The following is a 19,948-nucleotide window of genomic DNA, read 5'->3' as shown; positions in this document are numbered from 1 at the left end:
AATTAGTAATGGCTGTTAATTTCCAAACTTTCTTCCAAGACATTTTTATATAATTAAATCATTGTATGTTTATGCTATTCAACTCAAGAAGAATGTGAACCAGCCTACTGTACAGATAGAAACAGAGATATTAGCTGATTTACTCAGGCTTACATGCAAAACAAAAGGTAAAACTAAAATGTCCCATATTCCTTTTTAACACAGTGATGATTTCATTTGGGAATGAGAAAACACTTCATCTAATTTGACTTTAATTTCTCAGAGCCTTTATTTCTACAAATCAAAACCTAATTACAAGATTAGGTTTGATAAGCCTTAAATTACTTATTTAATATATACCTCTCTGCTCAATCTTGATATTTTCTTAGATTTGGAATAGTTTGTTTTTATTGGATTTGCAAATTATGTAATTTTTTAAATTTGAAGTTGTTCCTATTTGCAGTAAGTGTAAAGATAGTTCCATGGCAGTAACCAGCAGCAGCAAAGAAGTGAGTAGCTGGGCTCTGATGGCTCTTACCTATAATCCTAGCTACTCTGGAGGCTGAGATTTGAGGATTATGGTTGGGCAGAAAAGTTCCTAATACTCTTTATTTCTAATCAACCAGCAAAATCCAGAAATGGAGGTATGGCTCAAGTGGTAGAATGCCAACCTTGAGTAGAAAAGCCAAGGGAGAGCTTGAGGCCTTGAATTCAACCTCTTGTACTCACATACCCATACCACTCCCCGCCACAACAAACCTAGTGAATAATTTTATTCTGTTAGTATTCCTTTACATAATATTATGGATACAATGGTGAATACACAAAGTCTCAACCCCTGTGAACCTTATATTTAGTAAGAAAGACAAATAACAAGTATCAGTCACACAACATGATTACATAGTGACTAGTGCTATAAGGGGGAAAAAACAATAACAAAAAGAAGACTAAGAGGGAAGATGAGGCGGAACTATTTTAGATGGTTATTTGAAAGGCCAGGAAGGTGAAAGTGGCCCTGGCAGATTGGAAGGGACAGTGGGAGGTGGAGCCCAGTGAATGGCCAGATGTAGAAGCTGGAGAAGTAAGCCTTCCTGAAGGGCCTGGAAAGGATGGGAAGGGTATTTTGGATTTCATTGTTAATATGGCTCCAAGAGTAGAGCCCTGGAAAGTTTTGAGCAAAAAGAATGGCATTGTCATACTAACCTTTTGAAATAAATTCTCTGATGAACGTGTTGAGAATAAACCATAGAGAAGAAAGAATAGAAGCAGGGAGCCAGTTTGCAGACAGTTGCAGTTGCCAAGAGAGAGGTGACTGGGGCCAGATGTGGGTGTGCATAATAGCTAAGAGGGAGCGAAAAGATTGTGTTCCATTCTGGGGGTAGAATTGCAACATTTAGCTGCTGAAACAAATGTGGTGGTTGGGAGAAAGATGTTTTAGTCCTGAGTTGGGAAAGATTTAGAGAAATCCATTTTTGGTTTTGCTTTGAATAAAGACAAAATTCTGCTTTAGACCTGAGGATGCAGCTCAGTAGTAGAGCAACATCCTAGCATGTGCAAGGTTTGGAGTTCAATCCCCAGCATGATGGTGCACAAATATGTATTCCCTGATAGAGACAGGAGGATCATTTCAACCTAGCATTTCAACAAAAAAGAGTTCTGTTATAGACATACACACAATAGGTTTAAGATATCCAAGTGGAGATGCCGGGGAAAGAGCTGGATATATGAGCTTAGAGTCCTAGAAGAGGTCAGGGTTAAAGGTACACATCCCTGTGTGGGGTTATTTAAGGTCTTAGGCTGGGAGAGGACTATGGAGGATGCGAGAGTAGAAACAGAATATGTAGGGGCCCAGGTCAGAGCCCTGGGGCAGTGGATAGTTAGAACTCTGAAAATGAAGGGCCCAGTGGAGGAGCCTTTACAGAAGCTGTGGATTGAAGGGTTCTAACGTGACATGAAGGTAGGTATTAGATTTGCAGATAAGTGTTAAGATTTAAAGATTGAAAAGAAAAAAATCTTCCTGGGGCTTAGGGCCTTGGTGACTTGTAATCCTACCTACGCAGGAGGTTGAGATCTCAAGATCGTGGTTCCAAGCTAGCTGAAACAGTCCGCCAGACTCTTATTTCCAATTAACCTGCAAAAATGCCAGATAGGAGTTGTGTCTTAATTGATAGAATGCCAGTCACCAGAGAAAAAACTGAGCATAAGGACTATGCCTTGAGTTTAAACCCCCATACACAAACACAGACACACACACACACACTCTCTCACATAACACACACACACACACACACACACACACACACACACACAATCTTTCTGGGAAAAATACTAAAACTCGATTACTATGATAAGACTATTATATATGTTCCTTAAAATGTTAACAATAGTAGTTTTGTTGATTTGCAAAGGGTTTTTTTTTGTTTTTTTTTAGAATGGCTAATCCAACAGGCTTCAATATTAGCTGGAAAATGTTACAGATTGACAGTCTTTTCCAAAGTCTTCTTTCATCATCTTGTTTTATTTGTAAGCAATATGGAGTTGGCCCTTTGGCCAGGAAAAAAATAAATAAGCAAGACAATGTCAGTGGTCACAATGGAAAAATTCTCTATTAAACCTGGACCACTGTCAGCAATTCACATTTTCTCAAGCCAGCTGTTGAACATTTCTATTTTGAGATGCAAATAAGCTGCTTTTCTCTGCCTCACTCAGATTCCAGGCTTTCTCTAAAACTCTAGGTTAGGTAAGTGTTGCAGCCATCTGTGTGGTTGCCCTCTGGCTGGCTTTACTTGTCTGCACTGACTCTGCTTCAGTGCCTAGAAGGGACTGCAGTGCATCAGATCTGATATGCTGCGAGTGAGCCTGATGCCACCTTCCAGAGGACTGCCTGCAGCCTCTGACAGCTTCAGAAAGGTTGCTTTCCCCTTTCTGCCCTAACCTTGTAAATCTCAATCAAACCATAAACAGCTAACACATTCAGTAATTTAGCATTGTTTTTACAGTTGGACAGATTCTTTTTTTTTAAGGGCATGTTGTAATATTTGTGATTTATGTATTTAACCACTTAAGCATTATTAGGATAAAAGTAATTGATTATAATATATATCTGAAACACCAAGGTCAGAAAAACTGGAGTTGCCCAGTGATGGTAATCTTCCATTTATTGGTGCTTTGGATAGAGCTATTCAGGGACAGAGATGGCTGGCTCAGAACAAATGAAGGAATATCAGTACCAGGGAACTTGCTCAAATTCCTCTGGTATTTCGAAAACACATGTGAAGCTGGTGGCTCAGGAAACTGTGATCTGATGATTGTGGTTCCAAGCCAGTCTGAGCAGGAAAATCCATGAGACCCATTTTCTCCAATTAACTACCAGGAGACCAGTAGAGCTGTGGTTCAGGTGGTAGAATTTCACCCTTGAGTGAAAAAGCCAAGGGACAGTGCCCAGGCCCTGAGTTCAAGCCCCAGAAATGGCACAAGAAATAAACCAACAAATACATAAGAAAACACATGTGGAATCCATTTATTCTCTCACTAAACTAGATAGAGTTCCCTAATGTTTTAAGGATCTAACAGGAAAATATTTAAGTGACTTTATATGTCACTCACCTCCAAAACACCAAAGCATAAACAATTTAACATTCAGTTGCTGTAGCAACTGTGAGGGCTTTCTGAAAAGAATGAAGGCTCTCAGAATCTTTTTCTTTTCTTTTCCCTCCCTTCCTCCTCTTTTCCTTCTTTCCTTCCTTCCTTCCTTGCTTCCTTGCTCCCTTCCCTCCCTTCCTCCCTCCCTCCCCCCCTCCTTCCTTCCTTCCTTCCCCCTCTTTCTTTCTCCTTTTGTGCCCATTCTGGGGCTTGAACTCGGGACCTGGGTGCCATCTCTGAGCTTCTTTTGTGCAAGAATAGCACTATACTACTTGAGCCACAGATCCATTTCTTTTCTTTCTTTCTTTTTTGTAGTCTAGTGGAGAAAAGTCTCATAAACTTTCTTGCCTAGACTGGCTTTGAACTGCGACCCTCAGATCTCACCTCCTGAGTAACTATGATGGTGTGAGACACCTGCACCCAGTTCTGTCATATTCATTTTTTAAAATATAATTTATTTTTTAAAAAATTACTTTTAGTTAGCTGGGTGCCAGTGGCTCATACCTGTAATCCTAGGTACTCAGGAGTGCTGAGATCTGAGGATCGTGGTTCAAAGCCAGTCCAGACTGGAAAGTCCGTGAGAATCTTATCTCCAATTAACTACCAGAAAACTGGAAATGGTGCTTTGACTCAAGTGGTAGAACGGAGACTTGAGCTGAAGAGTACAGGGACTATGCTCAGGCCCAGAGTTCAAGCCCCACTACCACCACCAACAAAAAAATCTTTAGTTGTACAAATGGTTTCAATTTAACATAACAATTTATGAATACACTGCATCTTGATCAATGTCACCCCTTCCATCATTCTCCCCATCCCTCCCAACCCCACCCATCATCCCCTCAAGTTATCGGGTTCCATTTTCACATATGTACATTGACTATTACGACAGTATTTGCCCATCCTTTCTCTCTCCATTCCTCCGCCCTTCCCCTCTACTTCTCCAGCACACATCACATATTCCAGCTTCCTGTTATTCATTTTGTCTTTAAGGAGTTACACAATTGCAATCCACTCTTCCAAATTCATACTTTTTAATTTAAAAAAAAAATTTTGCCAGTCCTGGGGCTTGAAGTCAGGGCCTGGGTGCAGTCCCTAAGTGTCTTTTGTTTAAAGGATAGTGCTCTATCACTTGAGCCACAGTACCACTTCCAGCCTTCTCTTAGTAGTTTATTGGAGTCTCATGGCCTGGGCTGGTTTCAAATAGCAATCCTCAGATCCCAGCCTCCTGAGTAGCTAGGATTATAGGCATGAGTCACCAGCGCCTGGCACAAATGCCATACTTAAGACAATATGTTTATATATATGTGTGCATATTCAAATTGTCATAATCTTATCTGAGAGTAGCCAAGAGCCTGGGGCCTTGGGCAAAACTTACCACCTATGGTTTTCTGTCCCACATAGAGTGCAAGATTTGTAGGATAGTTACACTTAATGCTCACCAAACCCTAAGAGCAACACATATAAAATCTATATGGGTCCCATTCTGGCCGAGAAGGCTTTCTATGGCCCAAAGGTGAACTCTAGAGGATGGTTACCATTTGATAAAATATTAATTTTACAACCATGATCGTAAGTCCTTGAGGCTTATCTCCAATTGACCAGCCAAAAGCCAGAAGTGGAGGTATGGCTCAAGTGATAAAGTGCCAGCACTGCACAAAACAGAGTTCTTTAGCACCAAAGGAGTATTCTGAACATAATTACTGATTCTAAAAAAAAACTAATGATTTTCAGTAGAGAGTTGAGATGCATTTATTGAAACTTGGCTCATTTCCATTTTTTCCCTTCCCAGTTTGTGCCTGTCAATTAATTCTTCACATTCCTGGTTCTGTGCTAGAAAACATCTAGAATCGGTCTCTAAATCAAACTTTGATTCTACCAAAGCTGACCAGAGAATGGTAATATTGCACATATTCCCTCTCTAGTTTCTCTCCAGGAGGTGGTGGAATCTGGTGAATTTCATGTATGCCCTTGAAATGTTGCTAATTGCGGCCAAAGCCATGTTTTACATTCAACAACTCCTATTGAAATGACTAAAGGCTGAGTGGACCCAGTCTCTGAAATGACATTAGATGGTGCAATATTTGGTGTTTAACAGGCTTGAGAATAAGAGTCCATTATGTAGGTTAACCCTATCGCTTGCCCACAATACTTAAGACACAGAATGAGCCAGAAGGACTAAAAGGAACAAACATAAAAGGAAGAAGAAAGAAAGAAAGAAATGGAAAACGGTAGAATGTTAACTTATCTTTCTTGCATTCTGTCACACTGCCCAAGATCTTTGCAGGTAGAGGCCCAACACCCGCTTTGGAGGAGCAACAAAAGGAACTGGAAAGAATCAAGGGCCCAGCCATCCACAGGCAGGGGGATCCCTGCCTATAAATCTTCCAGCCTAACCATGCAGCTTGATGCTTCCTACTCACTCACTCACCCTTTCGGGTCTTCTCTCTTCCTTGCTACGCCTCTGGCGATTTTTTGGCCCATAAATGAATGAGGAAGCCAAGTGTAGGAACTTTCAGGCACACCCCCCTCCCCCCTCCCGTATTCAAAGAACGAGCGGCTTGAGTGGATTCTAGATCCAGATGCGCCAGGGGGAAGTCAGTGGCGAGGATCTTCCTGGCAACGCCCCCCTCCCCTGCTCCGCGGCGCGGTGACTTTATTCTGGGGTCCGATGGGAACGGGGGAGAAACCCCAGCCAGTCTCCTAGGGTGCCTCTTCCTGGCGGTGCTGGCTGCGGCAGGTCTTATCCACCCCCCCCCCCCTCCGCACCAGAGCACAACGCCGAGGCCCAGGCAACAGAATACGTCCAGTCCGCTGGAGGCAGCGTCTGAGCCCCGGGTGGCATCGGGATCGCCCTCATCCCACCCCGGGAGGGACCCCCGCGCGCCCGTCGCAGTAACCTCCCCTCCACCCGCGGCAGCGCACGTGCGTTTCCCCGGACAACAGCAGGCGAGGCCTCCGCGCGCTCCCGCCGCGCGGCCGCGCGCGCGCTCTCCGCCCGCCCTCCTCGCGCGTGCTCGTGCTCGCGATCGCGGCGGCGCGCCTCTTCTCCCCGCTGCGGGCGTCGCGGGTGCTGGAGGAGGCGGAGCGGAGGAGGCGGAGGCTGGGGCGGGCGGCGGGCTCCGGCGGGGGCGCGCGCCGGCCAGCGGGGCGGGGGCGGCCCGAAGGCATCGGGGTGAGGGGGCTCCAGAGCCCGAGGACCAACGTCTTCCCCCCACCCCGGGGTCGACTCCGCCGCGGGAGGGCGAGCGCGGGGCGCCCCAGCGGTGGGGACTTCGAGGCCGCGGCCCGGAGCCGGCGCCCCCGCCCCCGAGCCTGACGGGGCGTTGAGGCGGGATGAGGCGCTGGCGCTGGGGGCGCCCGGCGGAGCCCCCGCGGCGGCCCTGGGCAGCCAGGCGCTAGGCTCGGAGGCAGCGGCGGCCACGGCGACCACGGCGGCGGGTGAGGGCGCCGGGCCGGGCCCGCGGAGGGCAGACACGGAGCGGCGAGCGGGGCGCAGCGACGCCGCGGCGGCGCGGCGGGGCCGCGGGGCTCGGTAAGGCGGGGGCGCGGGAGGGCCGGGGGGCTCCGGGTGACGTGGGCCGGCCCTGCGAGGGTGAGGCTGCGGGGCGGGCGGGCGGGCGGGCGCGGTGGGGGGGAGGCTCTCTCTTCCTTTCCAGAGGGGGGGAAAATGCGGTTGAAAGTCAAGGTTCTGGATCGAATGTTCTCGGAGGACCATCTCGGGTTTCCCTGGGTCTCTTCCTCTAGACTCATCTCTCTGGCCTCCCGGGCGACAGGGTTGCGGGGCGGGGAGGGGGGCGCCGCCTCCCGCGCTGGCACCCTGCGTTCCCCCATTGCCTCGGCGACCCGGGCGGCGGGGGGGGGGGGGGGGGAGGCGGTGTGGCCGGTCTGCTGCAGTGCTCCCCGCCGCAGGCCAGAGTCAGGCCACAGCCGCAGCTCCCCCGGGAAGGGCCAAGTGGGGTCCAGGGGATCTGGCTGCTCCTAGAGCAGCCTTCCCGGCCCCCTCCAGTTGCGCTGTGGACGACCTATGAGGAACTGGTCCTGGTGTGCTTCGGGGGGGGGGGTGGTGGCGTTGAGCGAGATGTCATCGCGCCTCTGCCCCCCCTTGCTTGTGGAGTCCCCCCCCCCTTGTCTTTCTAATTGGCTGAAGTTGCTGCTACATGTTGGACTACAGTGGTGACAGAGCCTCCCCCTCTCCCCCCACTGCAGGGTGCCTTTCTCATTTTGTTGACTAGAGTAAATATTTATGTTACACATTTTCAGCACACGCTATGGAGAGGGACTGTCAAGACCTGATTTCTGAGCGTTAGGCAGCCTCTGGGCCCATTCTGCATCTGAATCTTAGAGAAGGTGATGGGATCCAGGAGGAGGAGGAGGAGGAGGAGGTGCCTAGGCAGATGCTTGGGATGCAGTTCGAACAGTTATCTTTTTAGGAAATAGAATTTAGATAATTATAATTTTGATCTGCATGCGGAATTACAATCAGCATGTAAACTGCTCCGGGCACTGCATGATGCTACACGGGTAAGCTGGCAGCTGGGCCAGGGCATTGTTGTCAGCATCTCTTTTATTTTCCATTCTTCCAGAGTTTTATTTGGCACTGATTTAGACCTCTTAAGTACATCTGAATGGGAATAACTTTGCTGATACATTGGTTGCTTTTGTAAACATTGCCCTCATTTGTGTTTTTATTGGAAGAAGAAAAAGCAAATGGTGCTGTAGTGTAGTGGCTCTTCCAGTCTACAAAATGTGCTCGTTTGACTCAGTATCTGGATTTGTTGTAATTTTTTGAGTAATGATGGTTGTGATTCTTTTGTGTATTGTCCTTTATTGAGCTAAGTGAAATCTGAGAATCAAGATTTGTTCTTTGGACTTGAGTGGGAAGGAAAGTAACATCAATAATTGGCTGCCACAACCCAATCTCAGAGTTTTTTTTCAGGTATTTTTTGGCATGTACTTCTTTTCAGAGGGTTGTTGGTGGAGATCAGGTGTTACGATGTTTCCATTTCCATTTTCAGAAATGCCTGGGGTCTGATTCATTCTAAAATCGGACATGTGGGGATGTTTTACAGAATAAGTATCTGTAACCGTGTGTGAGGTCAGGGCTGTGATAAAGCCCAGCTATCTTCTTGTCATGGTCCTGGTAGCAGTCCTTGGAATAAAGCAGCACTTTGGACAGAGACTTGTCCAGCCACAGCTGGGGTGGCAGTCCACTTTACTCATGATCCTGCACATGGAGGTGGGGGCGGGGGAGACAGGGTGAAGAAGTGGGGGGACAATAGAAGTGTGGCAGAGAGGGAATGTTAGTTGAAGAACCTTGTTCAGTTATATAACTGTTTTGTTTTTGAGGGAGAGACTAAGAACCAGCAAGGCAGGCTCAACTGTCATTAGAGCCTTTGATGTTGCTTTGAATTCCAGTAGTAGTTAGGTTCCTTTTATTTCCCTTTTCAAACCCTATGTTATTTCCCAATCACCAGAAGCTTATCCACACTTGGGCCGAAGTCTTTAATGGCAAAACAGTCATCTGAACTTCTTTCTGCCTCTTACTGTCTTTTTTTTCCGTTTTCTTTTTTGGTAGGACATCAAAGATGGTTTTGTTATTGTTGCTTGGTATGTCTGAATGATTTTCATAGTTTTTCCTACGCATGTTGACCCAGGCATATTAACTGCATAGTATATGTAGGTTCAGTGTTGCCTGTAATTGCATTTAATAAATGTCAGGGATTAGCAGCCGTTTTCTTCATAGCACTGGTAGCAAATGAAAAATGAAATGAACTAATAGTAGTTTTATCTTTAAAGGTAACCAGCATTCTTGCAATCTCTTAGTCCATTAATGAGCAGTCTGATGCCCATGAAAGTGTCAGGAGGCAGCCAGGACTTGAGCTCAGTCCATGGCTGTAGTTCTGTCACTTAATACCTGAGTAGGCACATCATTGGCATTTCTGAGTTTGTTTCCCTTATTTATAAACTAGGGATGAGAACACTTGAAGAGGGTTTTTTTTTTTAAGGATTATATGATTAAAAAGGATGTGGAAATGCTTTGAAAACGGTTTCAATGTGTAAGATATTACTGTTATTCCATTTAAATTTAAATACAGACCTACTTCACTTGGCAAATTGACCTAGAAAACTGTTTCACTTTGCTTTCACGTGGGACTGAGGATGGAACCCAGGGTGTCTCATGTGCTATATACAAGTACACTAGCACTGAGATACATCCCCAGCCCTTTGCAGACTTTACTTATTTATTTTTTTGTGCTGCTTGCTGCGGTTTGAACTCAGGGCCTGAGTGATGTTGCTTACCTTTTTTGCTCAAGGCTGGTGCTCTACCACTTGAGCCACAGCTTCACATCTAGCTTTTAATTAACTGGGTTCAAACAAAGATCCTTAACATTTTAGCCTCCTGAGCAACTAGGAGTATAGCATGGATAATCAGTATCCAGCCCTTGTTGAAATTTTTTAATACTTTGACAGAAATATAAAAAAAGTTGCTAAATACCAAGAATGTGCTAGATTTCTTCTAGTTCCAAAGTTTGTGATTCTGGGTCATTTTTGAGGAAATCCATAATGTAGCACTTAGAATTTTTGAGTCAGGAATCTTTATTCTGAAACAAGTTTGTTGAGACTCAAGAGTTTCTTGTGTTGAGACTTAGAGTTTCTTGAAAGTTTCAGTTCAAAGTACCCAAGGAAGTTACAAGTTGGGATTTGTGAGTTGCATTTTTTAAACTTTTTTTTTTTGCATTATTTAGGACATATTTGCCAAAATAGAGACTGTGGACCTAGATGGCTCATGAGCTAAGAGTGATTTTTAAATGATTGAAAAAAATGAAAAGGAGAGTAATGTTTCATGAGAAACTCTTTTTTTTACATATTTTTTTTAATTGTGAAAATACTGTACAGAGGGGTTACAATTACATGGGCAAGATAGTGAGTACATTTCATATCAAGCATTGTAGCCTCCTCCTTTGTTTACCCTTCCCATCTTTCCCAGCCTCCCCCTGCCCCCCCACCCAGTGCTCCCCCCCCCCCCCCCCACCAAAGTTGTAAAGTTCGTTTTCGACATGACAACTTGTACTTCTCATTGTTGCAACGGGTCCACCTGTATACTTATTTAAACAACTTGTTTTTCCCCTTCCCCTCCACAAATTATACTGACATCAAATACAGTGAAACTAGGGATTATACTGTGGGGGAGGGACATACAAAGCACCAAAGAAATAATCTTATAAATGCGTTAGAAACAAATGCATGAAAGAAAAAAAAAACATTTAAATACATATCTTAGGGTTCATTTTCCTAACATCACCTTATCTGACCTTTTCTGCTTGACTCATACATATACTAGATATTGCAAATAAGGGAAACCATGGGACCTATGTTTCTTTGGGCTTGGCTTACTTCACTTAGTATAATTTTTTCCAAGTCTTTCCATTTCCTAACAAATGGGGCAATGTCATTCTTTCTGATCGAGGCATAGAATTCCATTGTGTATATATACCACATTTTCTTAATCCATTCATCTACTGAGGGGCATCTGGGTTGGTTCCACTATAGTAAATAATGTTAGTGTCTTTAAGTAAAGTTTTAGTAGGACATAATCCCACTCACAATCATTTGTGTTGTATATGGCCACTTTGGTGTACAGTCGAAGAGCTGAGCACTTTTGGCACAGTGTGGCCTGCAGTGCCTACAATTTTTTTTTTTTTGTCCTTTTATAGAAAATGTTTTTCAACCCTGATTTAGCACTTGACCATTTTTTACTGTAATTAGCACGAGTAGTATTTCCTATCATAGCATTATAAAGTTAAGACCTGTGGAAATGCACCAATTTTTGTTTTTGAGCGAGAGAGACTTAAGTTCAGATTCTAGCCGTGATGTTTACACACTTTGCTCCTGGGAATCCTAACATCGTGTGCTTTGAGCATTTCCATTGAAACAGGATATAGTAGTGGTTCTACTTTAGACTGTTGTATGAAAGATTAAATGAAATGATACATGCTAAAGCTTAACCCAGTATCTGCCATATAGCAAGCATTTGGTAGGTGACATGTGAGAGTGCTGTAAATTCTGTGCTAAAAATTCCTAAAATACTCTATATTAAATTCAACCTCAGATTACAGAGTTTTTCTCCTGAGGACTTTGCTATTTGTTATGAAAATTTCTCTTTTATTGAGACCATTTGTTTAACAGCTAATAACTACAACAACTTGAGAAATTTCTTGTGTGTTTCCCTGTATATTTAGTAAATACCTGCATATTTCAGATAATTAAGAATGAGAGGATTTCATGGATTGTTGTTATTGATCGTTACTTGAAATGTTCTTAATATTTGCAGGGTGAATTTAAATACCAATTCTATTTTGGTGCTGATTTTTTTTTTCCAAAAAAAGAAATGTGTGAGAAAAACCTGTTTTAATTAGGTCAGGGTTAGATAATGTTCCCTGTGTGTATATTTTACTCTTAAGTCTTTCTTGTGATTTGCATTAACATCTCTGTTAACCATTCTCTTCAGAGTTGAAATAATAAAAGTTAATTTTTTCTTAATGTTAAATGTAGCTTACTATATAGAGACTATGATATTAAACTTCTTTTTCAAGCATTTGATTTAAATTATCTTACAGTTGAGAAGTTTGGTGTGTTTCTCAACTTCAAGTGCTGGTTTATTTAACACTAATCCCAAAGGAAGAGTGAACAAATAAAAAAGGCTATTGTTCTGACTGAGTTAAACAAAACAGAATTGGGGTCATTGTGACTCTTGTAGTCCGGCAAATTGTACAGTGGCATGGCCTTGGATGATGCTTAAATACTGTGGATAATCAGGGGAGCTGGGTAGGGTGGAGAGTTTTCAGACTCTGTAGAACTGTAAGGTGGAGATGTGGGCCCTTCCATAGAGCCATACACCCTGACCTGGAAATCTGCAGGACTCTCATTGTAGCAGATCTCAAGAAGGCTCTTCCCTAGATGAAGTAGTATTTTCTTTTGAGGTTAAGAAAATGAACCAATGAAACCTGAGATTTCCTGTTTGGACAAATGCCGAAATATTAATCAAGGTAGTAAAATGTAGGATTTGATCACATAATTACAATTTTACAGTATATCTGTACAAAAGAGCTTTTCCTGATCTGATGTTTAAAAGAAATTTGTTTTAGGATAGGTAAAATAAAATGAGAAACTCACATTTGTTGCAGTTTCTCATGAGGTTGCCCTATAGATTAGAATATTCAAGGTGGACATAAATTTCTGATTTTCAGGGATACCCAGCTATTTGGCTTAGTCTTATTCGCTAGCTTCTCTTATACCATGACTTATCTTACACATTAAATCCTTCAGGTTGTGGAGATGGAAAATGTTGAAAGGATGCATGTATGATCTACTCATTTTAGAAATACCATGATGTGTTCAAGTTGTCTCTATAGGCACCATACTCTGGGCAAAAATTCTAAAGTAGATAATCTATATTTATTTGTCTTAACATGGTAAGATGTTTATGGAAGTTAGCCTTGATCTTGATCTTGGGTTGGTCATCTGACCATGCTGTTTACATTTCCTTGTGTGTAAGGTGGCAACAATAATTCCTGGCCCTCCATTCATTGCAAGGATATATGGTCAAAGTCATCTTTAGGTGACTAGAATTTTTAGTGGTTTGGAAAAAGACATCATGTGAAGTTCATTACTCAAACTATTAAACACTGACCAAAAAAAAGGGTAACTTTTAATAGAGAAAGGAGTTTTGAACTTGGAGGCCAGATGTCTTGGGTAATTCTTTTGGCTGTGCTGTAAACTGCCTGTGAGTAATCATCTTTCCTAAATTCATTCTTCTCATATAGAAAATGAGAGGTCAGACTGAAGGTTTCTAAGCTCTCTTCTTGTTGCAAAATCAATCCCTTCCTCTATTTTTTCCTCCTTCCTTTCCATCCTTATTACCTCCCTCTTTCTTTTCCTTTTCTTTCTAAAAAAACCTAGGTGGAACCTATGGTCTCTACTGCTTTTTCTATTCCCAGCCTCCTTGAACCAAAATTCTGTGATTCTCTGATTTGTATTGTTTTAAGTGGAGACCATCATTGGGCACTCACCTGTTTTCTACAGACTTATTTACCAAGGAAAAATTGACAAGACTTTTTTTTTTTCAATAGTCTTCTACATCGAGTGACAATCCTGGGCCCAGTGAAGGTGAGAGAAACCAAGTGTCTTACCAGTAATCATCAAATACATCTGTACTTGTACATCTTGAGTGAATCTTGTACCATACATGGAACAGAAAGTGGATATGAAAGAAGGTATCACTGAATCTATGCTCTTTGGAGGTGGTCATTTCATTGTAAAGATGAACTATGTTAGGCAAAAGATGTTATTGGTCTAATCTGGTAGTTTTAGGACTTGGATGTAGTATTGGAGAGAATACTGTGACTTGTGTCTCTGAACCTACATAGGGTGAGATTTGATCATTCTCAGAGCAAAGACTGAGTTATCCGTTTTGTGACAGTCTTAATGAGAATTGCTCAATCCAGGCTATATGCTTCATTTACCACATGGACAGGAAAGAGTTACATTAATTTACTAGGCAGACTTTTTTTCTGAAAAGCCAAGCATGTGAAAAATGACAAGAGATCAAAGTGACCCTGTTCCTCAGGCAATCAGTTTGTGTCCTGGATCTCCTATCTTATGTCTTCTTATTAAGGGGTTTTATTCCTGTAATCATTTTCTTTCCTAAATTATCACTCAGTTTTTACTGGATCATCTCTTGGTAGGTACACATGGCTTATGTTACTGGCAGCCTAATAACTAATTGTCCACCAGATGCCATGCTCCATAGCTTCCCTCAGGTTTTGTCTGGGCACATGGCTGCCCAGTCAGAGACTACTTTGCTTAGCTGCTCTCTGACAGGTGGATGTGGCCAAATGGAATTCATTTCTGGCTAAATGGATGTGAACAGAAGTGATGTGTGTGATTTCTAGGTCATGGCCTTAGAAAGGAAACTAATCGCCTTTTACTACTTCTTTCCCTCTTTTTGCCGACAAGAATATAGGACTTTAATGCAGTACTCAACTCTATAAATGAGAGAAGCCCCTTAGAGGGAAAAAGGATAACTAAAATGGATTCTTGGGTAGTCTTGTGAAGTAGAGTTACATACTAGCTTGAGACTGCTCATTTTCTGTAGCTTGATAAGTTGAGAGAGGAGTAAAGTTTTGTTTTTTGAGCTACTTGTACATTAACTGAATAAATTACTTGTCTTTGTCCTCCTCCTCCCCTTTTGAGACAAGGCCTTACTATGTAGCTCAGATAGGCCTTCAACTAGATCTTCCTGTGTCTGCCTCTGGACTGATGGGATTACAAGTGTACCACAATTCCTGCCTGGTCACCTGTCTTAAACTACCTTTGCCTCTACTCTAACCATCCCTTCTGTTACTTCTCATTTTTTTTTTTTCTTTTGAAGCAGAGGGTTTCCATAGTTGTTAACATTTGCTGTCTCTTTCTCATTGTTCATTGTCTCTTCAGCTTGATCCATTTGGTCTTTCATCACTCACTCAGCACTGTCCTGCTGCCTTTGAGCTTCTTTTGCTTAAGGCTGCAACTCTATCACTTGGGCTACAACTCTACTTTCAGCTTTTTGGTAGATAATTGGAGATAAGAGATAAGAGTCTCACAGATTTTTCTACTCTGTGGGCTTGGAACTTTGATCCTCAGATTGCAGCTCCTTGAGTAGTTAGAATTACAGATTATGGGCATGAGCCACCAGCTCCTGGCTTTTTTTATTTTATTTTTTTATGAAGCCTTCATAAAAAATAAGGATCAGTTTGGTGTTGCCATCTTATTGACCACTCACCAGCACTGACTGCCTAGTTCTCATTTTTATTTTCTGTATCCTTTTTGTGAGTTTATCTCTGCTTACCCCTTGAAAATTTGGAATGTCTTTCGGTTCCCAGTTGGACCATCCATTTTTATAGTTTTTGAAGATCATTTACATCCTGGTAAGACTCAGATTGCTGTCAGTGTTTACCCTTTGGGTTCTAGACTCATCTCACTCCATGCCTTAGTTTGATGTCCAGTAGAAGTTTTGGAGATAGCATGAACAAAGCAGAGCTATGGATTCTTCCTTTTATTTAGTCCTTCCTCCCATCCTCAGGTCTTCCCCATTTCTGTGTAGTGCTATCATCTACTTGTGGGGATTAAAACCTTCGGAGTCATCCTTGACATTTTTTTTTCCATCTCACATTAAGTCCAATCAACTCTTCCCTCAGAATATTTTTTTCGTTAAAAAACTAGGCTAGTCTAGTTTCTTTTCTGGAAAACTTTGAACAGACTTCTCTACCTCTGCATAAGTCCCTCTTCTCACCCTGCTCATAGGATTACAGGATTTCCAATATGCTTAACACTAAAACTAGACTTTAAAATTTTATTATGGGAACAAAATCTTCATCTTGATCTGATCTTGATCTCCCCTGATCTTCCAGGGGAGATTTTGCTCTGGAGGGCATTTGGCAGCATCTGAGGTACAGTTTTGATAGAAATCAAAGAGGAAGTTGTAGATAGAGGCCAGGAATGCTACTAAGCATCCTGCAATATACAGAACAAAAAATAACAAAAATTTATGTAATCCAAATGTCCATTGTGCATGGGCTGGCTTCTTTTCCAAACTGGTCTTCCTCTGTATCTTTTAGTTTAGTAGGCTTCAGTAACAATGATCATTTATTTATTTATTTACTTAGTTCTATGGATGGAACCCACGCTTTTGCACATGCTGGGAAAGCACTCTACCACTGATCTCCATCTTCAGCCTCTGTAAGCTTTAATTTTTAGATTCACAAAAAACAGTGGAAGGTACAGAGATTTCCCTTAGACTCCCTACCCCACACCTACACAGCTTCCCATTCTCACTGGGTGATACATTTGTTAGTGGAACTGTCCTGACAAATCATCACCTAATGTCCATAGTTTTCACTCTATGCATTTGGACAAATATATAATGATATGTATTCACTATTATAGTACTATGAAGAATAGTTTTACTGGTATAAAAAAAGTACTCATGTCTATCCCTGCCTGATCACTACAGGCTGTTTAACTGTCTCCATGGTCCCCTCCCCCCAACCCTGGCCAAATGCCATGTATTTGGAATCATGCATGTACACTTTTGGGATTGGCTTCTTTCACTTAATACGGTGTAGTTAAGATAAAGGTATGTCTTTTCATGGCTTGATAGCTCATTTCTTTTTGGCACTGAATAATATTCCATTGTCTGGATGCACCACAGTCTGTTTATCCATCCTCACACTGAAGAACACCTTGGTTTCTTCCAGGCTCTGGCATTTGTGAATAAAGCTGCTATAAACATATTGTGTGCAAGTTTTATATGGATATAAGTTTTCACTCGAGTAAATACCAAGACTACATGTACATTATTGTAGGATCATCTGGTAGAATATGCTTAGTTTTGCCAAACTGACTTCTCAAGTGGCTACACCATTTGTATTCCCAGCAGCTATGAGTGAGGGGATTCCCATTATTTGCATCCTTGTCATCATTTGTTGTAAAATGGTCGTGATTTTGGCTATTTTGATAGTTGCGTAGTGGATGAGGATTTTTTTTTTCGCCTTGAGTAATGTAAATATATACTTTCTTAGGGATATGTATTTTTGTTTGTTTCCTTTATACTTTTTCCAGATGTGGACATAACTGCCTTCTTCTTCCTCAGAGAGACCTGCATGCAATACCCATTCCATTAGAATCTTCTACATCATTGCATTTTATTTCTTTATTTGCTTATGTGTTTAAATCCCTACCCTCTCCATAAGCTTCTAGAGGGTAAAGACTTGTCTTAATAAATACTGTTGCCAGATAGGTGCCTGAGCCTGTTGTAGGAACGGACAGGGTTTCTGTGATAACTGCAAAGCAGAGCATCCACTTTTAAGAGAAGATTATGGTTTTGTGAAGGTGAAAAAAATCCCCCATAATTTAATAATCAATTTTTATAGAATGGAGGAATTCCCCCTCATTTTTGTGAGGAGGCAAATGATAAAAAGAGTAAGCTTTTTAAAGAAGGAAATTTACGTTAGAATGTAACATATTCTCCATGTCTGATATGTCTATATTGCTTTATCATCATGAGTTTAGTGAATACTGACTTGGCTATATAGGCCTCCTAGAGAATATGTGACCTTACCTCTCCATATTAGAATATTACTTCCACCCATCCTTGGGTGAGGATCACCTTTTCTTCTGTATTTTCAGTGTCTGCAAACTTCAGTATTCACATGACAAGAATCCTTTAAACAACGTTCTCACTTAAATCCTCATTTTATTAAACTGAAACACATATCTCTGAATTTCTAACACTATAACAGATCTGATTTGTTTTTTACAAGATAGCTCTTTAGCTGTCATGTGAAAGATGGCTGGCTCTTACATCTTCTCACCAGCCCTGTCCTTTTCCAGGCTTTAGATACTTTTTTTAGGCCTATCCCTAACATTTTGGGACTGGGTCAGAGTACAAATAGAAATCCATGTGTTATATGTATAAAAACTTACAAGTTATGAATCAGGTTAATTGAGAAAGATGTCCCCTTGTACTCTGCCTTAACAAAACCTGGAGCAGCGTCAGAGATTTGGATTCCTGTTGTTCCATTTGAGAACATGAAGAAATGCTTTTGACTTCCTAACATGAGGGACTTACTGTATGTACATTGTGAGCACTTACCCTACATATCCCCACACACTCTTCAGACAGCATCCCTTGGTCTAGAGGTCTACATGCTAGTTAGTGGTGGGGGTTTTTGCCCTTGGAGTAACTACAACTCAGGGAAGAGGCCTGAGCAGATCCTGGAAGCAGTCAGGAAATTCAGGGGTCTTGGTTAAGGTGAAGGCATGTAGGCTACAGATAGGCACATTCGTAAGGCCCTGAGAATAGTTGGCTCCAGGGTCACTAGTGTGGCCAGAGGAAGGCCAGTGCATGACTTTCTAAAGTCTGGGTTCCTGGACAAATGTCTTTGTTGCTTAGGTTCAAGACAGCAGTGTTGTATCCTAGTCAAATATGAATTGATCCCATTTACCAGAGTCAATTACTGGTAAAATGCTAACATCTCTCTTAGACTTATATTTTATTTATTTATTTTTGGTCTGGTCATGGGACCTGAACTCTGGGCCTGGGCACTATCCCTCAGCTCTTCAGCCCAAGGCTAGCGCTCTACCACTTGAGCCACAGCACCACTTCCGTTTTTTTTCTTTTTTGCTTATGTGGTGCTGAGGAATGGAACCCAGGGCCTCATGCATGCAAGGCAAGTGCTCTACCACTGAGCCACCTTCCCAGCCCCTAGACTTATACTTTAGTTAGTGCTCTCTAATCAGTGTGCCAGGCAATACTTTGAGAGTGATAGAGATGGACTAGAAGTACTGATTCCCTTGTCCTGAGAGAGGACAGAAAGGCACAGGGTGGCAACAAGTAGTCAGATCATATTTGGAGTCCAGGAGCATGACCTAAATCCTCAGGGTGTCTGCACCAGTACTGTCATTTTTCAGTATGTATTTTTAAGTGAAAAAGACCGGAAACCCTACTCCAGACTGACACGTGAAAGTCTCAGTATCAGATATTCTAAGAGCATTTTTTAACAAACATTATTTGACCAGTGTGACAGTGTCAGAGGTGTTAAAGTAGATTTTATGCCCTTCTTATTAATGAGGAAATAAGTTGAAGTTAAGTGACATATCTAGCAACATATTCTTACTTAAATAGGCCAGCTGAAACTAGAACTCTATTCTTCTGGTTCTTATTTTGGAATTTTCTCTCTACTAACCCAAATTGTATTTCTTATACTTTTTTGACTCCTTTTCTGGTTCATTAAAGGATTGCAAACAATTTAAAATATATGTGTGAATATATACACATACATATCTGTATTTCACACATATATCTTTATATTTCTCTTTATAGATATATACGTATATATTTAGAATGTTCCTATCCCAACTTTGATGACATCGTCTGTTTGTATTATTTTTAACCTAAATACCTTAAATGTTTTATATTTAATCTTTATTAAATGTTAGTATTTTTACAAGATTCAACCCACTTACCTTGTATGTTGAAACTTGATTTTGTACGTTACCTGTTTTGATAGTTCTTTTCCTTATAGTAATGTTTTGTTTAGTTATTATAGTAATGTTTGTCTGAAATAGTCATTTTGAAGTCATCTTTCAATTACACTAGGTCAGGAAAACATACAGTACATATTCTTCTAGGAAAATGATTATAAAGGATGAACAAATACAGCAGTGGTACTCACTGAACACTATGGTGAGACAAAGGACAAAGGGTGAACCAGTGCAACAGTGATAC

At 41.8% G+C, this 19,948-nt stretch overlaps 1 protein-coding gene across 2 annotated transcripts in view; it reads left to right on the top strand.

Moving 5' to 3' along the window:
* The window catches only part of Arhgap32 (Rho GTPase activating protein 32), a 252,760-nt gene that overhangs the window by 10,607 nt on the left and 222,205 nt on the right, over window positions 1-19,948 (top strand). The window contains exon 1 of one of the 2 annotated variants that reach the window (XM_070038325.1): window positions 7,000-7,153. The exons of the other annotated variant lie outside the window; for it this stretch is intronic. The gene's annotated coding sequence lies outside the window, so the exon portion shown is untranslated. Of the gene's footprint in view, window positions 1-6,999; window positions 7,154-19,948 lie in introns of those variants that run through there. 2 annotated transcript variants of the gene reach the window in all.

The sequence above is a fragment of the Dipodomys merriami genome, unplaced genomic scaffold (assembly GCF_024711535.1).
Source record: "Dipodomys merriami isolate MVZ:Mamm:240054 unplaced genomic scaffold, mDipMer1.0.p SCAF_29, whole genome shotgun sequence".
NCBI classification, from domain to species: Eukaryota; Metazoa; Chordata; class Mammalia; order Rodentia; family Heteromyidae; genus Dipodomys; species Dipodomys merriami.
The sequence above is the reverse complement of the archived record's forward strand: the minus strand, read 5'-3'. Positions and strand labels throughout refer to the sequence as shown.